The sequence below is a fragment of the Sciurus vulgaris genome (genome assembly GCF_902686455.1).
Source record: "Sciurus vulgaris genome assembly, chromosome: 2".
In the NCBI taxonomy this organism is placed as follows: Eukaryota; Metazoa; Chordata; class Mammalia; order Rodentia; family Sciuridae; genus Sciurus; species Sciurus vulgaris.
This window is the reverse complement of record NC_136462.1, coordinates 62389464-62413933: the sequence shown is the minus strand read 5'-3', so window position 1 is coordinate 62413933 and position 24470 is coordinate 62389464.

Genomic DNA, 24470 nt, shown 5'->3' with positions numbered 1-24470 from the left:
ATTATATGACAAAGGATAATCAAAATTGCAGAGGGAATTAAATGTGCTAGGCAGGTGACCTTAAGACAGGGAGATTATCCTAGATTATCCACATGAGACCAATGTAATCACCAGCATCTTTAAATGTGCAAAAAAGAGTAGTTGGGGTGAATGCAATGTGAGAAAAACTTCAGTGTCCTTTTCTTCTTTGAAGATGGAATCGGACAAGGAGTTGAGAAATTTAAGCAGTTTTCAAAAACTGAAAAAGTCAAGAACTCTTCACAAAGGAATGCATCCCTATAGAAACCTTGACTCTAGGTCAATGAGACTGATTTCAGACGTCAGTTCTAGAATAGCAAGATGTAGAATTGTGTTGTTTAGGACCACTAAGTTCACAGTAATTTTTTAGAGCAATAATAGGAAATTAATGCAATTATAATAATATTCTTCTAAAGATTTTTAAGATTAAGATTTGAGACCAATGGAAAGAAAGCTACCTAGCAATAATAGCCATAGTCTAGCAGTCATATCGGCTGTGGGTTAGAGTTTATAAAATTCTTCTACATGTAATATTTCATTGCCATTTAATGCAATGCAGCCATGTTGATGCATATTTTCAGCTGAGAAGCTAAGTGGAAGGCTCTTTGGTCTACGTGCTAGTACCCAGCACTGGTAACCACAGAGAAGACTTACAAACATGAAACTGGTTTCTATGTCTAAGGATTCAATTGCAGTTTAGAGAGTTGGCAGCTATTTGAGCTTCCAGCTAAACTTAAGAGCCATGAATGTCTTTGAATCTGCTCTCAATAAATCTTCTAGTGTTTCGTTTGTGTGTAGGTGAATACAAAGAAATTACAGTTTTTGTGACCTTGAGAAAAATCCGTTATGACCTCAGGAAAATGATGAACAACTTCATTTGTTTTCTGAGCTAAGAAAATCCAGTACTCTTTCAGCTCCAGGGAAAACTGAGAGAATAAATGACCGTCCTTGCTATCTTTTCAAGTTTTTATTTATTTGTACAATTTATTTCATTTTAAATTTGATATTACTGAGCTAATTCTATTGTAACTTATAATTTATATTGGCCACAGAGTATAAAGTTCTAAGCCATTATTAAGGATTGATGGTGGGTAAGGAGGGGTTCTTCCATGGGTCAGCTAGTGAGCCAGCGTTTCATGGTGATGGCAAGTGTAGGGTGCTTGAGGGTCAATTTGGATTCTTCCATATTAGCTGTGTCACTTTGGGGGTGTTATTTACTGTTTTGTATTACAAATTCTTCATCTGTAAAACAGGAGTTATGACAATTATTACTTTACCAGATTTACATGACAGTTGAGATAATATATGGAAAGTGCTTAGAATTGTGCTATATAAATGCTAGTCATACTATTCATATTTGAATTCATTGCTACCAAAGGGGAAGAAACAACTCTTCCAAAAGTAGCACTTTGTAACCTTGATATAGCTCATCTGTTCTACCCCAGTTACCAGTAAATCCAAGGTAAATGTTTTTGCATCTACAAGGAAACTAATGCTTATCTGATACTTCTAAGATTTTGTTCTTTAAGAAATCAAGAAGATTCTGTCTTCAAATTGGAGCTATTTAACCATACATTAATAGAGACAAAACCATGTGATAATTAAAAAATGTGATATGTATAGCAAAGTTTCTTTGAGTTCTCCAGTAAATTTTTTCCATTTATTTTATACAGCATGAGGAAGAATGAAAAATTTTCCAAAGTTGTCAAAATCTTGGCATTTTCTAAGGAATCTCCATACTGCTTTCCAGAGGGGAATGCACTAATTTGCAACCCCACCAGCAATGTATGAGTGTACCTTCTTCCCCACATCCTCGCCAACACCTATTGTTGCTTGTGTTCTTGATAATCGCCATTCTAATTGGGTGAGATGAAATCTTAGGGTAGTTTTGGTTTGCATTTCTCTTATTACTAGAGATGTTGAACATTTTTTCATATATCTGTTGATTGCTTGTACATCTTCTTCTGTGAAGTGTCTGTTCATTTCCTTAGCCCATTTGTTGATTGGATTATTTGTATTCTTGGTGTAGAGCTTTTTGAGTTCTTTATAGATTCTGGAAATTAGCGCTCTATCTGAAGTATGAGTGGCAAAGATATTCTCCCACTCCGTAGGCTCTCTCTTCACATTACTGATAGTTTCCTTTGCTGAGAGAAAGTTTTTTAGTCTGAATCTATCCCAGCAGTTGATTCTAGCTTTTATTTCTTGTGCTATGGGAGTCCTGTTAAGGAAGTCTGATCCTAAGCCAAAAGTATGGACCTACTTTTTCTTCTATAAGATGCAGGGTCTGTGGTCTGATTCCGAGGTCCTTGATCCATTCTGAGTTGAGTTTTGTGCAGGGTGAGAGATAGGGATTTGAGATACAGCCACATCAATGTTCATAGCTGTTCAGTTCACTATAGCCAGATTGTGGAACCAACCTAGATGCCCTTCAATTGATGAATGGATAAAGAAACTGTGGCATATATATATATATATATATATATATATATATATATATATATATACACACACACAATTGAATATTGCTCAGCCATAAAGAATAATAAAATTATGGCATTTGCAGGCAAATGGATGAAATTGGAGAATATCATGCTAAGTGAGATAAGCCAATCTCAAAAAACTAAAGGACGAATGATCTCGCTGATAAGTGGATGAGGACATATAAGGTTTAGGGTTATCTTTAAAATTGGTGACACTGTTCAGTAGAAAGAATCATATTCTGTGGTATCTTGCATTCCATACAAACAACCATTCAACAACAATAGAATAAATGTGCAGTGCAACAATGCATATAAAAATTATGAGAATCAAAATTAATACTTTTAGGTAGACATTCAAGTAATAAGCAAAAAACAAAAGAAAGAAAAAAGAAAAAAAAGGTGTTATTTGGTTAAAAATCATGTTTAGTTCCCAGGAAGGTAGTAGTGGCTATAAGTCAATAGGATAAATTTCAATAACAAAGAAATGTGATGTCTATGGAGTGTTTCTTGGTTACATATAGCATTATTCATTGGAGGTACTAGATAGAATTCTTAATTATATTGCTTTTCGGAAATTGAAAACATTTTATTTCGACACTTGGAAAGAGTCACATTTTAAAGACATTTTATTCCCTAATATGAATGTTCACATCACACAAACTGCAAAATGCTAATGGAATCTCAATTGTAAACAACTTGTAGCATAATAGCTGCTAGTTTATTAAAATAGATAAGCAGCAACAACAAAAAATGATCGCTACCTCCATTTTATTATGACGACTTTTGAATGGTAATTTTTAACAGGGTATAAATTTCTTGATTGGCAGTTATTTGCCCTAAGGGAAATAGTCATTAGTGATCTTGTCACAGGAGAAGAGGGGTCTCTGGAGAAGGGGCTTAAGAGTTCCTGGAAGGCTGGGGATATAGCTCAGTTGGTAGAGTGCTTGCCTCATAAGCACAAGGCCCTGGGTTCAATCCCCAGCACCGCAAAAAAAAAAAAAAAAAAAAGAATTCCTGGAGGGAAGAGAAACTTGTGGGGTCCTTGGCTTATGAGATGGAAAAGAATTTCAGCATGTGCCAGTCAAAGACATAGAGAGGTTTATTTAGGAAAGTAGGTACACATTAAAGGGAGAATACCATCAGTTTCCAGAGATATGCTTTTGGGGTAAAGCATGAAACATACATTCACAGAGATTGTAGCCAATCTGAGGAGTGAAAGATACATTTTTGGGGTTCTAAGATATGCTTTTAAAGAAAACTTTATGAGTGGCGGGTATGAGAAAATATATAGGAATGACAGTGTGATGATTTCAAGATGGTTTATGGTGTCTGGTCAATCTCAGGATCTTTAAATTGACATAATCTTCATTATCAGAATGGTAGATAACACTAGAAATTTCCTAAAATGATAGTTTTCTAAAATGTTGTATCTCTCTTTACTTAACCACTTATGGGAGTGGGAAGGTGGCTAATTAAGAGTGCATAGATAAATGTACTGATTTCCCAGGGACTTGGGAGTGGCATGCCTGGGAGAGAGTCTGGCTTAGGGAATGACAGGCCTGGAAAGGTATGCCAGATTTTAAAATTTTATTTCCTTCTCCATCCTTTATGTCTCCTTTCTCCCTATGTTTTTCAGCTTTTTGTCACTGTGATCAAAACACCTGAGAAGAACAAATTAGAGGAGTGAAAGTTTATTTTGGTTCATGTTTCCAGAGGTTCAGTCCATTGTGGGCCAATTCTGTTGCTCTGGGTCCAATTTGAGGAAACATATTGTGGCAGAAAGGCATGGCAGAGGGAAGCTTCTTACTTTATGGCTGCCAGGAAATAGAGGGAAGGGGAAAGGGAAGATGAACCCTTCCAAGGAACACCGGAGAGAGACACCTCCTATAACCATGACCCATCTGCCTAGTTACCACCTAGGCAGTCCATTTGAACTAGGATGGACTGATTATGTTACAGCTCTCATAAACTAATCATTTCACTTCTCTATATTCCTGCATTAACACAGGAGTTTGGGGATACATATCAAACTATAACCTTCCACCCTCGGGTCTCAAAATCTCATGTCTGTCTCACAATGCAAAATGCATTTAATCCATCTCTAAAAGTCCCATAGTCCTAACAGTTGCAGCATCACCCAAAAGTCTAAGTACAGAGTCTCCTCTGGGACCCAACGAAAACTCTTATTTGTGAGCCCCTTTAAAACTCAAAGGCAAGTTACATATATCCAATATGTAGTAGCACAGAGTAAACATTTCTCTTCCAAAGGGAGGGGTAGCGTAGAAAGAAGGAATGTGTCCAAAGCACTACCAAAGCCCAGCCAGGGAAACAGGTCCCATAGCTCCATGTATAGCATCTAGGACATGGCTGTGAGATGTGTCTTGAAAAGACTTGGTAGTCTTTCCCGTTTGGCCTTGCCGATCGTAGCACACGTGGCTCTCTTTTAGCTTGGCTCTCTCCTCAGCCATCACTTGTTCTCCTCAGACAGTACATATTACTGGCATCTCCTAATTCTGGGTTTTCCATTCCAGCTTTGGTTTCATCTTCAAAGCTTCATGCATCACCCCCTCAGGGGCAGCATGCAAGGAATTTTGACCTTGCTATACTTTGCTTGGCCCCCCCCACGCCTTCCTTTGAAATGATAGAAGCCCCCATGACCCCTTAACTTGAGCATCCCGTATTCCTGCAGCACCAGCACCACATGGATGACACCAAGGTCTACTACCAGCATCTGCAAAGACTGAGTACCCCTCCCCCGTAATATCGTTGCAGCAGCTCTGAGTACCTGGGCTGCAGAGCCCAGTGAAACAATGTCTTGAGATCCCTATGTAAGCAGGGCACCCCCATGATCTCTTCTCAAAGGAATTTTCCCTTCTAGACCCTTGAACCTGTAATGGGTGTGGTCTTACCAATTCCTGAGAGGGTCCCAGGTCATCTTTCCTATTGTCTCTGTGCCAAATTCTTAGCTTCTCTTTAGTGGCTGTAATTGCCTAACAAGCACAACTTCCTTGGCCTCAATTTTGCACACACTTTTCTGGCCAAGTTGCAAGTTTTAAACATTCTTCTGCTCTGCTTTCTGCTTCCTATTCTCACAGAAAACCTGGCTAAAATCTGCCAGCAATATCCATGCCACTGACTGAATTCTGTGTTGTTGTGAAGTTTTCTCTGCTAGATTAATTATTCTATTTCCTTTGTATTCAGTCTCACACAAAGTCTTAGGACATGGGGAAAAAGTAGACAAGTTCTTTGCCAGGTTATAACATGAGCAGTCAATTTCAAATAGAATCCTCATTTCCCTCTGAATCTCATGAGCACAATCTGTATTCTTTTCAGCATTCTGGTCTTCTGTAGTTCTACCAGAATTGCCTGTTCGCCTCTGCTCACAATATTCTAAAGCTTTTCCAGCCCACATCTTGAAACTCTTCCAAACTCCTCCCACAATCCAGTTCCAAAGACTTCTGAACCACATGGTCAGGCTGTTCACAGTCATGACCCCATTTCTTGGTACCAATTTCTGTGTCAGTCAGCATTTGTCACTGTGACCAAGATACTCAAGAAGAACAACTCAGATGGCAAATTTACTTTGGCTCATGGTTCCAGAGGTTCATTTTGTGGTGACCAATTCCATTGCTCTTTGCCCAAAATGAGGCAGCACATCATGATGGAAGGGTGTGACATAGGAAAGCAACCAGGAAACAGAGTGAGGGGAAAGGGGCTACAGGAAAGATTGTAAGGAATTTCCACGGAACCACGCCGGACACGGGAAATCACATAAGGGAATTTATTAAACAAACAGTGTCTCCCTGCAGGGTAAGAGAGAAAATGAGAGGAAAAGAGAAAGGAAAAGAAAGGGCATGCACTAGAGAGAGTGGAAAGCCAGGAGGATAGAGAAAAGTGTGTAGGACAGACAGAAGGATGGGAAAAGATGGCTGGGAAGCTATAACAGTTGAATTCTGCCGGGCTAACAGGGGACCAATATGGGAGAAGGAGACTTGCAAGCTGACTGATGAACCAATAGCTAGCTAGGATGTTCACAGATTGACAAGTGGTTGGGAGGCAGGCAAAATGGCTGTACCTGGTGGGCGGGGGAGCAGCTTTATACATTACAAAGATGAACCCTTCCAGGGCACACCCCCAGTGACTCCTCTCTGGTCATATCCCACCTGTCTACGATTATCACCCAGTCAGCTCATTTATACTAGGATGGATTATGTTATAGCTCTCATAAACTAGTTATTTCATCTGTGAATATTTCTGCATCAACACAGGAGCTTTTGGGAAACACCTCATATCCAAACCATAACCTACCTATTTTTAATTTCTTCTGTCCTATGTCAATCTTATATGGCTGCTACCTCAATTGTATGACCCATGGTGCTGAACAAGGTCTTAGTAATTTGGAATTCATATCGAGGGTTTATTATAAGAATATGGCAGGTTCAGTTATTAAGCCAGGCTAGATTAGATGGTATTTGAGACAAATAGCTGGCAAGGATTAATAAACAGGATAAATAAAGAACTACAAATTATTAAACAAAAGCAACAACATGTAAAATGGGCCCAACATAAACAGAGAGTTTACAGAAGGAAAACTGAACTTGAAATAAACATTTAAAAAGATACTAAGTTCATTGAAAAATTAGTGATATTGACATAAGATATCATTTTATGCATATGAAATTGGAAAATTTTTTTGAAACATGATTTATCAATGATCATGTGAAATAGGAGCTCTTATTTTTTTTAACATTACATTTACTTTTTTATTCTAAGAAAATAAAAAACCAGTGATTGCCATTCTAACTGAGGTGAGATGAAATCTCTGCAATTTTGACTTGCATCTCCTTTACTGCTAAGTATATCAAACATTTTTTCATATATTTTTTGGCTATTTGTAGTGAAATAGGAATTCTTGAATACTGTTAATGGTGAGGATAAATGGATATTAACAGTAATTAGATTATTTTTGTCAAGGAAAAATGCACTAGACAATTTCAACAAAGAAAAACTTGTTCAAAACTATTGCAATTTGGGGGAGAGGCTGAATTCAACTCCCAAGAGACAAAAGGCTAGAGGAATTTTAAGCTCTAGGGTGAGTTCATTGATGCAGTTAGTCAATGTGATTAGGTCATCTGTGCTTGCTAATTGTCCCTTATTGAATTTAGGCATTTAACCTTCCACAGAAACTGGAAGATAGGGGTTCTGTCTTTGTTGATGATTAAATTTTAAAATAGTGGATTGCAGGTCTTTGAAAAAGACATACTTGATTTGTAAAAATGGCATTCTTGCATTGTAAAATGAGGATTTTAAGAAGATTTCTCTAAGGGAAAGAGAAAGAGTTTTCAAATTAAATTTTCTAAAGAGGAAGCTCTAGGAAGGAGAAAATTAGGGGACTACAGCCAAGAAGAAAAATGTCTAAAGTTTAATCTAGCTGAGGGGAATATGAAAGCCATCTTGCTTTGAAGACCAGTTTGGCAAGAGCTATAAGGTTGAAGAGGCACACGATCTAGGACCCAGGCATTCCACTTCCAGATGTACACAATAGGAAAATCTTGTACAACAGGAGACATGGACCACAGTATTCATGGTAACCATACTAACTTTCTCCTTCAATGCCATTGCTGTAGAGAATGTATGGGATGGGTATTTTAGTTCTTGAATTGATGAACAATGTTTTTATTTTTCTACTATTATAGGCATATGGCAATGATCATTGAAGAGTGTGACTTTTGTTGTATCTCAAGGGTACAGGGTGAGTATGAGGCTTGTGGTGGTAATCAGAGGGAACTTAGTTCTATCTGTATTGTTTTAATTTTCTTAACAAAGAAAAGCAATTATGTATTACTTTCTTACTTAAAAACAGTAAAATAAATTATTAAATGTAGTTAGGTTTTGGATACTATTACTCATCTGAGCTTTTAAATTCAATGTTGTGGTCTGTTACTCCTAAACTTGGAGTAATTTTTTTTAAAGGAAGATCAAAAAACAAAACAAAGCAAATAATGACAGTGATAGCCTACCTGATTTTTTGAATTTGTTAAAAAGCACAGTTGTTCCAGTTCTAGCAAGGTGCTACTTACACTAAGCTCAATGAATTCCAGCAGTAACAATAGAGCATTATAGAATTCTTTTGTTAAGCTATTATGATTTCAATGCTGCCAAGACTAATCTCTTAAATTAGACTATAGCATTTTCAATAAAAATGTAAGGAATGATTGGCCTGCTTTGAGAAGAACTAGTTAGATGAAATGTAATTCACCCTGAGACTGGTTATCATTGCTGAAAGAGTTTAATTCATAATTGCCACTTTATACTTTATGTTACAGTCTACTTTTTATCAATCTAGATTATAAATAGCTCAAGTGCAAAATCTAAGATTAAGTCATGTTTGTTTACTTAAACTAAATGTATATTTTAAATGAACGAGTGAACAAACAGAAAATTACCATCTAAGGCTAAGACATGCACACCATCTGAAACTGTGTTTATACTAATCGTTCATTAATCAGATGAGAGCTTTCCTAGCAAGAAACTGTCAGAGCACAAACTTTTTATTTTCCCTAGTAATACTATTCAACAATAAGCAAGCATAACAAGTTCAGAACTTGAGAGCAGGCTTACAAGTAATCCATACAAATACATTGCAATTACATAAATGCATTGTATTGAAGATGTTTACCCCTTCCAGGTACATTGACTTATCTCAAATCAATACTAGAATTCAGATCCTCTTTCTGGGATATTCTCTTTCTGCTGATGTAAGGAAGCTCTCCTACTAATTTGTATTTGATTATGTTTTAGCATTTCAGTAGTAAATCAAGGCAGTTGCCTTTTGATGTGTGTGGTATCTAATCTTGCCCATTTTACATCCTAGTTGTATTTATGTTAGTGTCCCTTAAGGATATAGTAGAATTAAATAATAAAAGAACATAGTATTGAAAACTAATTAATGATAGAAAATATTTTAAAGCTGAAAATTGCCTTTCATTTTTAAAATGATGTAGGAATAATATATAGCTTTTATGAGGAGCTGGAAATTCAGCTCAGTGGTTGAGCACTTGCTTAGCAAGTGTAAGGCCCTGAGTTTGATCCCCAGGACCACAATAAATAAATAAATATTAAAAAATTGTTGAGTTCTCATAGCACGAGAAACATTTGAAGAGATTATTATATTTTTTCACTGTATCTACTTCATCTAGATTTACTACCAAAAATATTTTTCCTCTAGAAAAATGCACCAACCAGGGTTATTTTGAGTTTATTTTTATAATGTGGGATTATTTATTTCTGACTATGAGATCAAGGATATGCCACCAAATCATTTTATTTTCTTCTTTTAAAGTGAGATGAATCTTTGATTCCTCAACAAGATCACCAAATGATTTGTTCTATTCAAGAGAATTTATGAGCACTCACTTTATTCAAGAGGAAAGGATGGGTTGACAGAAGAGAGGACAAAGTGAAGACTGTATTCTACCCACAAGGTTTATAGCCTAGTTGTGGTAGAGATGCCAATTGAGGAGAAGGCTGGCTGTGGCCAGAGTAGGGAGTCTGATGAAGCAAGAGCGTTGGCGCCTCTGATGTGAAGTTATATAATGAGTAAGTTGTTAAGTGTGTGGAGAGGAGGAAGATATCTCAGGAAGTGACCATCTCCTGGTGGGTGGGTAGGGGGTGTATCAAGGCCCTTGCTTGAAACCTTCAAATTCTGGAGGATAACAAAAACCTAAATTGAAAAACATTTCAGTTTGTATTTTCCCCTGGGAGAGGAGGTGTGGGGAGCCATCCTTATTTAGCAGAATCATATGTGTTTGAGCCATGGGACACAGGGGTGTGACTTCTAGGAACTGGCTACCATGGAGGGCTGTCCCAGATCACTGGGAAGTATGTGGCGCTGTGTGGGAGTGGTTTCCTGTCTGGCTCTGTGATAGTTTCCCTGAGAAAATGGCTCCCCTAACTCCACCTCATCCTCTTCATCACAGAAAGAGCCCCTCCCATTCTGGGTCCCTCTCCCTGTGAGACTATAAATAAAAGAGTTGGGCTACTCCATGTTGTTAGAGGTGAGAACTGGTATGGCCAGGCCTGTCACACCCCCTCTCATTTAAAGAGTATTGGCTCTTGTGTGTTTACTGATTAGATAAGTTTATGGGTAATTGATTGATTTATAGCCAACATTGTCCTCTGGCAATGTCTCATCCACGCTGGCCTTGGCAGAAACCCCCACAAGGAGGATTTGTACAGATCCAGATTACCACACTATCAGGGAATTTTAACCCTTGCCCGCAGCCCATGCATTATATAACTGATCTGAGATTGGAAAATTTGCTTCTTCTGAAAGTTGCTATCTTTAGGTGGAATTTTTAAAAAGTGCACATTAACTTAATTTAGTGCTTACTTCACAGAGAGAGCTAGACCATATTTTAGTAATACAATTTGTTCAATTCAAACTGTCCTTGACATCAAAGATCAAATTAGAAAACAATTAATTCATAATTTCTTGATTCTATTTTTACCCCTCTCATTTAGGGTCTGCAGTTTCCAGAAAGTTTTCTTTTAAGTAGGATGACCATCATGGTTACTGTGAAATGTAGTCAAAGTTTATGGTTGTTAAACTAGTGTCTGTCTTATTCAGTGTTTCCCCCAGATTTCCTTAAAAAAAAAAGTATTATTATTAATATTTGCATTAGAATATGCCAGCATGAATCTGGTAGATGCCCTATTTAAATGCTCACTTTCTGAGTTGCTGGTATCTAATTATGTAGGAGATCCACCTGCTATGAACAGAGTTCATACTTAACTGTTTATGTCTGAAAGCAGGGCCAGTGATAATTCTCTTTTCTCAGCCTTTCTAGACTCAATGTAACTATTGTCTCTCTTTCAAGGACAGCATGCAGAGCTGATAAAATCAAGTGTATGTGAACAGGAATGGTGATGTTTCTCTTTGGGATGGTGGTAGAAAACATATTTGACACTGCTGATCACTTTTTGAATCAGTCAGTTCTCTCCTGGCCTGTACAGTTGCCTTTTTTCCCCCTCGAACAGAAAGACTCCAAAATTTACCTTACATGAGCAATGAACAAACTAAACAAAATATCAAATGGCATACATGATTTAATTCTGAAAATTTATAATTGTGCTTTTGACAGCCTTAACTGGTGGGCAAATATTTGATGGAATTATGATTTCTAATTGAATTAATTTATGTTTTTTATTGAAATTAAGTAAAAGGGAGAAAGGCTGTGATTTTATAGCATCCATAGCCTATGAAATGTTCACAAGAATCAGAGAAAAGCTTTTCTTGTAAAATATTTTTGAAGGATTCAGAATGGAGGTAAAAAATCATATTATGTATGTGCATATATGAATATGTAACAACAGCCCACCTTTATGTACAATAAAATAATAATGAACCAATAAAATAATGTGGAAAAAGAGTAGAAATAATTGGGATGATATATTTAAACATTGAAATACAAAAGCCAAAATTATAATGTAGAATATTCTGAATCTAGAGAATTTTTTTCTTCTGTGTTTTCTAGGTACATAGTGTCTATCTAGAGAGTATCTTCTCAGGTAAAATATTGCTGTTTAAGTAAAAAAGTCATTTTACATCTCACTTATTTCAAATTTACTAATCACAAAATGCAATATTGGGATGATTGCAGATAATTGCATATAAAAACTCAAGAAGACCATTCTGAAAATATATATGCTTTAAAAAACTATTGACATGATATTCAAAATAGATAAAGAACTGATTAAAAGATTGTTAATATATTGAGGATAATTGTTCTGTTTACTTTCTTTTTAATATTTGTATAAAAATACAAAGTACTTTTTCCTTGCTTTAATATATCTGGATAAATATTATTATTATTATTATTATTATTAGGCACCAAGGATTGAACTCAGGAGCAATCAACCACTGAGCCACAACCCCAACCCTATTTCTTATTTCATTTAGAGACAGGGTCTCACTGAGGTGCTTAATGCCTCACCATTGCTGAGGCTGACTTTGAACTTGTGATCCTTCTGTCTCAGCCTCCCAAGTCTCTGGGATTATAAGTGTGTACCTCTGCACCTGGACTAATGTTATTCTTTTTTAATAAAAATTTTTCTTTTGAGAATGACTTTTATAAAGATCTATGTTATCAAAGCAGCATTATGTTAAAACCTGTTTATTGATAAACAAAAGATTAAAATTGTATTATTTTGGTTATTTTTAATAAACCCCTTGCCCTCTCAATTTGTCCCTATTCGGATGATAAATACCCTTCCTTCAAGCATATTTAGAATTCCCTGGATATGTCTTATGATGCTGCTGTAAGTTGACACACCTTGGCCCCTGCCAAAGCTGTGTTTTCTACTAGTCTACCACCATTCCATCAGTGCATGCCTCTGCCAGGTACAACTGCTGCTCAGTAGAAACCAAAACCAGGGTGTCTTGGGTATGAGCAGTCTGTGTTGCCCTGTGGTATAGACTAGGGTGTTGCTGGTGTATAATGGTTTTGTCTGCTGTGACCAGGTCAATGCAGACCACAGGTCATAGAAGTGGGGGAGACATGCTCTCTCCTGCTTGCCTTAAAGCAGTGTGGCTGTTCTTCTATGATTTACAGTGTTTTTGGTGAACATGCTTGGTCTCTGTTTATAGGGTGTTCTCAGGATATTCCTGGGAACAGCGTGAACTACAGTGTACCCATAATCACCACTTCCTTCTTGTATTTAAAGTCTGTTTTCCTTTTAATTAGTCCCCTTCAAGAGACACTTCTGATCCACTTCATACACTTGTCAGACCATCCTTCAGGTTTACCAGACTTTTCCAGATAAGCCTTAGTCTCTGCAGTGGCATCATTGGAGTAGATTCCTAGAAGGTTTCTGAATTCTCCTTTGCATAGAGTCTTCTCTCAAATCTGTCCTACCAGCTAAAGTCTGGATTCCTACAGTTTCGCACAGCCTACACTCAAGTTGAGAGTGCCATTGGATCTAACAAGTAGCAAAATGTTGAGAGTTGCTCTCTATCTTGAAGGCATTCAACAAATAACTATCAGGTATCTACAATGAACAGGTATGATGTTAGCTGCCAGGTATACAAAGGTATCTAAGTTATGGTTCTCATCTTCAAGGACATCGGTCTACAGATAGATGCTTATAATTGTGCTTATTATATTTATACTTATGTACAATTACAATACATTGTGATAACATATAATACTGGTATATGTAAAGCAAAGCAGTAATATTGTGATGCTGTGGTGGGAGGAATTTGCATATGCATGGAAAGAGATGGAGATATGAAAAGGAAACAGACTTCAGCTTTCTAGAGTGTAGCAGTATGCCTGTGATTGGGGAGGGTGGAGCAATGGGAGGCGCTGAAGGTCATAAACATAGGTATTACTGGAATACAGCTTGTGCTGTATTCCGTGATAAAGAAAGTGGAAAATTTGGAATCATTGGCAGATTTTAAACATGGCAGAGACTTGGACTTATAAATGATTTAAGAAATAACTTGTTAGAGGGAGCAAGTTTGGATTAGATTTCATTTTTTACCTGATAGAAGGGAGACAAATATGAATTAAAAGAGTATTGCAATTGTCTAGGCAAAACAGGAGAAGCAGTGCAATAGTGGGGAGAGAGGATATTTCAGATTTAAATATCTTTTAGGAGGCAGAATGAACATGGCTCTGTGACTGGATCTGGGCATTGTGTGAGAGAGCAGCAGGAGTCTGGAGATGCAAGGATTTTTCATCTAGAGATCTTATGACATACTTGAAACTAGTTGGAACAGGGAATAGAGGATAAGAAAAAATATTAGGGAGCCGGAATAATGAATTATAATAATATTATCAATGATTAGATAATAAAGAGGAATGCGAAAAGGACATTAAAAAAGAAGGAAAATAGAAATGACAGGAAAAATAATTATGGATAGAGACAGAAATGAACAGAATAAGTAAGAGAAAATCTTGAGAGGCAGTGTCACCTAAGATATATTTGAGGTAACTCCATCCTCAATTCTTGCTAGAAGGATATTAAAAGCAATGTCTGTTTGAATATTGCAACTATAGGCATTGCTGTTGTTTCTTATTCATACAACTGCAATAAGATAAAGATTTGATCTTTAACTTGGAGAAAAGTGAAGAAGCGTACGGGGAAGGGAGAGAAAAGCAGAGGCCAGTGGTTATCCTGCAGTAAAACCTGTTTTATCAAGGTCTTGCAAAGGAATTTGCATCTTTTAAGATTAGTATTCCAGAAAAAACCAATTTAACCTTTTCAGTGGATTCATATTCAAGTGAGGAATGGGAAACTGAGGAACTGAAAAGCTGGGGTGAAGAAAGTGATTGTGTTTCAGTTTCTTTCTTGGGTTGGATAGGTAACCATTTCTACCTGTAAAGTCATAATGAGGACAAAGAATCCTGGGATTGGAAAGAATTGGTATAGACAGATTTCTAATCACTGTTTCATTAATGCTTCCACACACACACAAAAAGCAAACAAGCTTGCCTGACTGACATTCACAGAATTGTTTAGATGGGATGGTAAGGTTGATTTTAGAGTGAATGCAATACATTTAAATTAACATACCAAGAAAAACATAATCAACTCTTATTTTGTTCAGTGAATGTAAGCATTGTCAAAACTATGAACCTTACAATAATCAACATGTTTAAATTGTTGAAGAAGGGTAAAATCTGTTTGAGTTTTCACCTCACCTCATAAGATCCCTATGTACCAAAATTATTCTCTATGAATTTTGTTCTAAAAGCTCCAAGAGCAGATATATTTTGAAATATGATTTATATTAGAATGTCCAATCAATATCCAATTGATTTCTCAGTTCCTAAAAAACTGTGGCTTTAAATTTGATCAATACAGAGTAGAGGATCAGTAATTAAGCAGTAATGATTTTTTTCAAGTGGAGGTAGTTAATATTATTGTAAATTGCTTCGCTGAGTAGGTTTGGGCCATTAATGTTTTTGTAAATGATTTTGGGAATAAAACTAAGCTTTCAAGTATGTTATTATTTCAGGCCTCAGCATGTGGAATTTAAACAGAAGTACATAAATCTGTCAGCAAAGGTGCGTGACAACCTGAGAATACTTTACTAATTTAAAAGACAGAGCCTTCTGATAAGTAAGGACCCCCTGATTCTTTTGATCACTTGTCAAAAGCTGAGTGCATGGAATGCAGATAGTTGCACTGAGCAGAAGAACAGAAACAGAGAAGAAATTAGCAAGATTTCAACTAGATTGTTCTTCAAAAAAAGCCTGCAATAATCCCTTTAACATCTCTATGGCAGAAGCAGGGATTAAAATTACTCTCAAACTCCATTAACATAGGAATTCAGTGCTCATTTAGCCAATACTGTGCATTCTTATTCTAGTGACTGAAATACTAGGTGACCACGTGGAAATGCAGTCACCAAAGGATAGGGATTGCTTTCTTCATTCTGAAGTTATCTTTAGATGTCGGTCTAAATTTTCTTTAATTATATAGAGAGACTGTGGCGCCCTGAGGGAGACTTTGATGGCTTGATCAGATTGCTCTGAAGGGAAGATTGAATTAATCTGGTTGTGACACACTGGTCCTTATGCTCTCTGAACCTGGTGTGGGGAAATGTAAGCAAGTATTATCAATTCAACGTGATTGAACTCCACACCACAAGGAGTAATGTGGTGCATACTGGGAAAGACAGCCAGAGGATTTGTTCAAAACTCCCAAGAATATCCCTAGTGATCTGCACCATCTTTTTTGGTCTACATGGAAAGGATGGGGTACACTGGAGATAGTTCAGATAGTTTTATGTACAAGTTCAGAAATAATGGTGCCTGGCCGACCATGTATTATACATGTGTAGTACTGAATAAACTACAGTCGGTTGAAATTTGGTGTGAAACATGGAGTGCTATGAGGTACTTATTTACCATGATCAAACAGTCATTTCTTTTGAGTAGTGCTACAAAATCAATACGGAGTGTCAAATTTTATTTACTTTTTAATGTATTTTAATGCATAAGTAATGCCTGAATACATTTGGAAGATTTTATAGCAAATTCAAGACATCAAATAATTTCACACATAAATACTTAAATATGTTTTTCTAATACATAAGAAAATTTTAAAAAGCAAAACCATGAGAACATTAACATGCCTGACATATTTAGCATCTATTCGTCTATATCATTTAACACCCAGTCCATGTTCTGTTGTCACTCATTGTTTTAAACATATCTTTTTATACGTTGTTGGTATTAGGATCTTAAAAAGATTCACACATTGCTTTTGTTAACTGTGTTTCCTAAATTTTCTCTCCTTTTTATTTCCTTTTCATCTTATTTTCTTTTCCTTCTCTTCTTTCTATTTATTTGTTGAACGCATTGAGTCATTTGTCATTTATAATTCCCCAAGTTCTGGATTTGCCTGATTGCTTTTCCTAGTATCATTTTATGCATCCCTGACCTTATATTCCATGGATTTTCTGCAAATGAAGTTTTATAGAGTCTCTTGATTAATTCCCCCCGCCACCACCACCAGCCAGGTGCTGTGGTGCTTTGTAATCCCAGCGGCTCAGAAGGCTGAGGCAGGAGTATCACAAGTTCAAAGTCAGCCTTAGCAACTTAGCAAGGCCTTAACAATTTAGCAAAATCCTGTCTAAAAAATAAAAATAGGGTTGGCGATGTGGCTCAGTGGTTAAGTGTCCCCTGGGTTCAATCCTTGGAACCAAAAACAAAACAAAACAAAATTTTTTTTTTTTCTCTTTAAAATTAACACTTCATGAATAGCACTGTGTATTTATTGCACCACACAAGGAGGCACACGTTTCTTGTTGTCTATAATGATGTTTAGTCTGATGAATTGGTTCAGCTGGTTTTAGCTTAATCCCTGCTTTGTAGTTCCCCAACTGTGTTGCACCTAATGGTTTTGTCAGCCATTGGTGATTGTTTCTCAAATCCAGTATCTCTGGAATCCAATTCTAACTGCTGTTTCTCTTGCAACCATTAGTTGAGTCTTTTATTAAAAAGATCTTTCTTTAGTTATCTGTTTGATAAACCTGCCACCTGATTCATCTTGGGAGATGAGAATAATACCAGATTCTTTCCATTTATTTATCAAATTGTCAGTGTAATTAGTTAATACATATCTATTGTGGGCTTTAGTTTGTTAAAATAGTTTTTCATTTCTGGCTGATCAAATTGTTTCAGTTTTGGCCACTTCAAATTGGTACCTATGTTCTTTTTAACATGTTTCCAGTCATTTCATAGGGTCTTCTAACTTTCAGGCACAAAGAAGATGATATAAACTTTTTTTCTTTTGAACCTTAGTCCTGACTTGAAGTCAGTTATTACTTCAAATTGCCTAATATCTTTAGTTGGGTAATGATATTTAGAGACTATAATCTGAAACACTGAGAGTGCCATTGGATTACGTTTTCTTTTAGAAAGAGCCATAAAATAGATATATTTTATAAAGAGCAAAACAAATTGTGAGTTTATGCTAATATTTTTTATTCAAACTTATTTGAGTATTTTTGGCATCCCATTTGAACTTAACTATGGTCATTTTGACCAACCTATGCCAACAGTAGGATGTTACCTATTGATTGCCCTTTTTTGTGTGTCTTGAATTTTCTGTGTCTTTATGTGCTGGGTAATTTTGGCTTGTATTTTAAACATTATATTAGCTTTAAGAGTTGAATGTTTTCTTTAAATTCTATGAGAATGTTTGTTTTTATTTATTTATTTGCAGTGCTGGGGATTGAACCCAGGGCCTTGTGCTTACAAGGCAAGCACTCTACTGACTAAGCTATCTCCCCAGCCCCCTTGTTTTTATTTTTAAGCAGACAATAGACCTGGTTAGGTTGAGGATGGAAATTTGAATCTGACTTTTGTGGGTTATAATTCCAATCAGTGCAATTCCAATCAGCTTGCAAACTCTTTATAGTGCTCTTTGGATATGTGGGTGGGTATGTGCCATTCAGTGGTCAGTCTATAGCTTGGACATTGTTTATCAGTTTGTTCAGTTCCTGAGGTCTTTGGATATGCTAATTAGGAGTAGATCCATGCATGTGTATCTTGAAGGTGATTATATGAATTTGTTTTCTTAAGCTCCTTGCTTTCTTCCTCCAGTACTTCTTGGTTTCTAAGACTTCTTTTTCCATTCTCTGGCTAGAGACATGGGGCTCTAGTTATGTTGCTTTGGTTGGATGCTGCTGCGACTTCTGTGATTTAGTCTGTGTCCTGCTGCAAGCAGAGGGGAAGACAGACGAAAGCAACCAGCTTTGCTTGGTGCTTTTAGAAGTGCAGCTCCACCCGAGATGGAGGAAGGGTCCCTTTAAGAGTTGAGTTCACTTAGCTGCTGCAGACTTCCCACCTCAGTGATTGGGGCCAGAGAAGGACTTGGAAGGGAGGAACCCTGCAGAGTTTGCATTTTCCTTTGAGCTTCAAGCAGAACCCTTTTCTGACCCTCAAACCAAAGCTAGTGGACTTCTCCTGGCTTCTTCTGTATCACAGTGGCTGTGGTGAGTTCATGTGGGGGGTACTGCAGGGAAAGATGATAAATTTGTCTTTAATTCCGGGGTGCTTACAGTTGTGGTAACACCAGCTCTTAATTGTGAAGCCTTCAAATAGGTGCCTGTTCACTCTGTCTAGGTTTTATAGTTGTATCCAGTGGGGGAAAAGGTTGAAGCATGCATATTTTGTCTCACCTGAGAAATGAATCTTTTCTAAATTTAATTTTGTTTTTTGATTATGTGAAACATTATGTGGTTTCAAAGTCAAAACTATGAACAAGACCCATTTCTGAGAAGTCAAGCCTCTACCTCTACTTTCTCTTTCCTCCAGAGGTAACCATATTTATAAAGGTTTTGGATTATCTCTTCATTTCTTTAATGTTAAAATTAAGTATTCATATTTGTATTTAGCCTAATTCTTACAGAAAAAGTAGCATACTTTAGATAACGTACACTCTTTTGTATCTTACTTTTCTTCTCTTAATATATCTTGGCAATCATTCCACAGCACTAGGTACACAAAGATTTTCCTTATTCCTTTTGATAACTGGATAGTTCTTCATTGTATGAACTTACCAGGACTTTTAAACTAGTTTCTTAGCAGTAAAAACATGCATTATTTCTGAGATTTGACTGTTACTAATCAATATATGTATTTTAAACCAAACTTTCTTACTCATTTGGGAAAAAAATACAGTAAAAAGTCATCACAGCCTTTTTATAGTCAAAATCATTTAGCATCTAAATGTAGTTATGGCCAATGCTGTAAGTCTGTTAGTAATTAATTCTTAGATTTGTTACACATGCAATAAGACAAGATATTTGAAGGTTGGAATCTGCTCATTAAAAACTGTCTTTCCTGGCAGGCCACTCCAATCACTATCTTGATGCTGATTTGCAAATAGCTTGTGATCTTGTTAAACAGTTTCCCCCTGGTATTTTGTGGGAGGCAAAAAAGCTGCCAGGTTTTCAGCATTGAATTGCTAATTGAAAGTAGGATATAGGGTTGATTAGAGATAAAATAGCAAAGGTAATGATGGTGATTGGTAGCAGTGAGGAGGTTGTTCTACAAATTGGAGTACAGTAATATGAATAGTAGGTTGGAAGCAAATTGATATCCAGTGAGGAAGTCATTACACCCAAGAGGAATATACAGCAGATATGGAAACTAGAATACATGAGGTCGGAAAAGTTGACAGCAGTCCTCTGCTGTCCTGATGTCTTTTCAAAAGTCTGTGATCTCTCCCCCCAGGTATATTCCAGGGGTCTTAAAAGGGACAGCTCAATGTGTAGTATTTCCAATTTCCATCGCTAGTTTAAATGCACCTTGATTTGAGACATAAGATTACCTTTTCTCTCTCATATTCCTGAAGATGTGGATCTGAAACTTTTATCTTCCCACCTGTTTCTTTCTTAACATCAATGCTTTTAGTATAGAAAATAACATAATCTGGGATTTTTCAAGGGCATGCAGTTCAAGGTTTTTATATCCACTATTGCTCTATTAGGAATTTAGACAAACATAAGAATAATCTTTGAGCAAAAGACTTCAGTGTAGCACACATAATGACATAATTAAGAATGCCATAAGATGTCATAAGAAGGAAGGTCCCAAAGAGGCTGTGAACAATAAAAATCTTAAGCACTTAGCAGCAGTGGTAGCTGTGCGACTTGTGGATGCTTGCCGTTGTCAATTTCAACTGGATTCTGATTCCTACATGACATTTTTCTTCAGCAATGTCTGTTCTTTCACTCTGGACTTTTATGGTTAGGAACAGTTCTACAATTAAACTTGAAATATTTCTGTAAGTTTGATTTGTATTCATGATCATGTTGTAAGATGACTGGTACCTTTAGCTGTTTCCCATTTTGAAAGTGTCTTATGGTTCTGTTTATTAGCATGAAATAATTCAGCCATGCCTGTCTTTGAATAAAAGAAAATGGTAAAAATTTAGAAAGTCTTAGGAAAGCTTGTACTTCTTGATTTGCTGGTAGAGTAGAAAATATCACAGATGCCATGTGTGGTATCTTATTTGGATAAATACTGGTAGTACTAAGAGGGCACTGAATTTTCATTTTGGTATTTTGTTTTTATCACTTGTATTACTGAATATCATTTTTTGGAAATATCATTTTCTGGAAGTCATTTCAAGTTCATTTGTTGGTCCTATGTGTCACATCTGTAGTCTTAGAAATCCAGGTTATTGTAAAGTATTGAGAATTCCAGGGTTACATAAAATTTTCAAGTGGAAATTGGTAACATAACTATTATGTGGATGACCCTTTGGTAATATCCTCATGCATCTGATATTGGTGGAAGGACTGAAAAAAGGGAATGAATATTTGTTGAGCATTTGCTGTGTTATGACAAGTAATTTGTTAAGTGCTTCATAGACATAACTTTCGTAAGCATCATAACAAAACTTTAGGGGTAAGTGTTGTGGCTTATTAATTTTTAAATAAGTAAAGTGGGGTTCCAAAAATCTAAGTAATTTGCTTAGTGGCACCCAGATAACATATGATGGGACAAATGTTTGAATTCAGATTTGTCTGCTTGGGCTCCTTCCACTGTGCCTCACTGAATCCCTCAGAGCAAGGCTAGTTTTTAAAGGATTCCAGCTCCCTACAGGAGTGCTATGTTGCTTACCAGTGGCTGGATATTGGTGTTGTGTAAGGGCCTTATTAATGTGTTCACAGGTGTACTTGTAAGCTCCATAAACTTCCCCTCAACCAGCACATTTGATATAATTTATTTAGTATACATGGTGGATCAAAAGACACTTTTTGATAAAATACTAAATCTTTCTTTCTTAAGCTACATACACTTAATTTTCCCAACCAATTATTATAGTAGCTAAATATACACAGAACAGCACTGATTTCATCAATTGAAATCCTAAGACTGTTTGAACATAAGCAAAAACTGAGGTTTTGGCAATCATGGCATCCTTATATCTTTGATCTTATGTCTTAAGACAGAAGAATGTGTCCCAAGGGTCCCTGACTAATCAGACATCAGGAGGATAGTGAGTGAGGCGTGGAGGGTACAGACCTTACTTTAGATGATGAAAAGCTCTCAGAGCCTCTACTATCATCGAAATAAAAAAGACTTGAAGTCCTGGGTCACATGGTTCATGCGTAAGTATGCTCTCCATCTTTGGCACTCTGCCAGCTTTGATAACCAGAAGTAGAACTTGGGAGTTTAGAGCCCTGTAGGAAGAGAGGTAGGTAGGCGTTTATTGATTGGCCTCAGCTGAGTGCATTGACTAAGAACACCCACAAGTTCAGGATACCCAGGATGGTCAGGTTCTAATCCTTGTGTTAAAAGAACTCTTTCTATTAGACCCTCTGATTCTCAGTAGTGGATGGAGGACCAAAAATTCATGTGATAGGAGTGTCAGGAAAGGTAAGAGAAAGAGTTCTATATTTTTCCCATTGCATTACAGTAAATACCATCTGTCTTCCTTTAAGCACTTGGATGTTGAAAGCTTAATGTAATTGACCTCATGCAGCTTGTAAAGAAAATTACATACCCTGTCTCATGCTGAGAGCTATAAGTTTTCATCAACAACCTGGACTTAGCCTGGGGGCCAGCTCTTACTACCTGAAAACATAATGTCTGTTTATTTCCCAGAGTGCATTACTTAGAACAATTGTTCTTCAAGAGAGTCAATGGAAAAAAAGTTCCATAGTTTAGTTTAATTTTGGGAATCACCGTATCTATATTGTAGATAATTGTAACACATTTTAGCATATTAAGTAAGATTTATGGTAATTAGTAAATGAAAAAACAAAAACTATCTTTGGATTCTCTCATACACACACATACACACACATACACACTCATCTTGCCTATTAAAATTTCAAAAAACATGAAGGCAGTGTGTTTTTGGCATAAGGATAGGCAATTAGACTTATGGAATAGGAGAGAGATTTCACAGTAACTTGACAAAGGTGGCCTGGCAGTGCGGTGGATATGGTGCTGGACCAGTTGGTAATCAATAGGAGGAAAAAGTGATCCTTTCTTCATGTATAAAGGGAAAGATAAAAGAATCTGACTTTTAGAAGAAAATATAGAATGTTTTTGTGACATGGAAAAACAATATCTTCATGACATGAAAGATAAAATTTTCTTTAACAGAACATATGAAGTGGAAAGAATGGTAAATTGGCCCACTTGTAAATTAAAAACTTCTCTTCATGAGAGGATACTATCAAGAGAATAGAGAGGCAAGTCACAGATTGGGACAAGATACATGCACTATATACATATATCTGACAAATACTTATATCAAAAATATATTTTAAAATGCAACAGATCAATGTCAAAATGGCAACCTAATAGAAAATGTGAACAAAAGATCTGACAGTGATTTGACAGGAGAGTCTATTTAATCAGCCAGAAGAGAGACTAAAAAGTACTCAAACTCGTTAGCATCAGGAAAATGCAAGTTAAAACTATAGTGTGATTAAAAAGTATAACTAATTAAAAAAAAAAAATTTACATATAGCCAGGTATGGTGGTGTGTACCTATAAACCCAGCTGCTTGGGAAGCTGAGACAGGCAGGATCATTTGAGCCCAGGAGTTCCCAGCCAGCCTGGGCAACATAGCCTGACCCTGTCTCAAAAAGAAAAATTCAAATATTGCAAAGAATGTATTGCAGTGGCAACTTCGATCCACTGTTGGAAGGTGTGTAAGCACGGCCACTTGGGAAAACTGGTAGTAGTGACTAGAGGTGGACACACATTTGTTCTGTGACTCAACCTAAGTCATAGGATTTTTATTGAACACACTCAACGAAAACATGTCTACATATTCACCAAGAAGAAAGGACCCCCAAATGGAAAAAATCCAAATGTTTATCAACAGTAGAAAGTCTAAAAAAAAGTGCGATAAATTCACACAATGGAATTTCATACACAGGTGAGAAAGAACAAAATGCAACTGTCCACAATGACATGGATAAATCTCACAAAAATAATTTAGAGCTCTGACGTCCAAACACAGAGTCCATACTGGCTGATTCTAGTTATATACAGTTTATAAACAGGAGACACTAATCTGTGGTGTTCAATAACAGGACAGTGGTTACTCTGGAAGGGGCACAAAGGGATTTCTGGAGTGCTAGTAATCTTTGGTTGTTAATTTGTGTTGATTTCACTTCTGAAAACTCGTGTGTTTTCTTGAACATTTGATATACTGAATTAAAAAGTACACTAAGGCAGAAACATCATAACAAAAATTTATTTCAAGAAGAGATGCCTAGATCTAGGCTTCTAAGGAACACACTTTGGGAAATGCTGACCTATTCACAACTACTAACTGTGTGTGTGCTAATTTTGTACATGTATATGTACACACACATGCATTAAAGACAGTTCAGCATCGAATAGACAATTATGAAGAAAACAATGGACATTTGAAAGCAATGAAAGGAATAGATGCTTTTAAGTTATAATAAAGCTA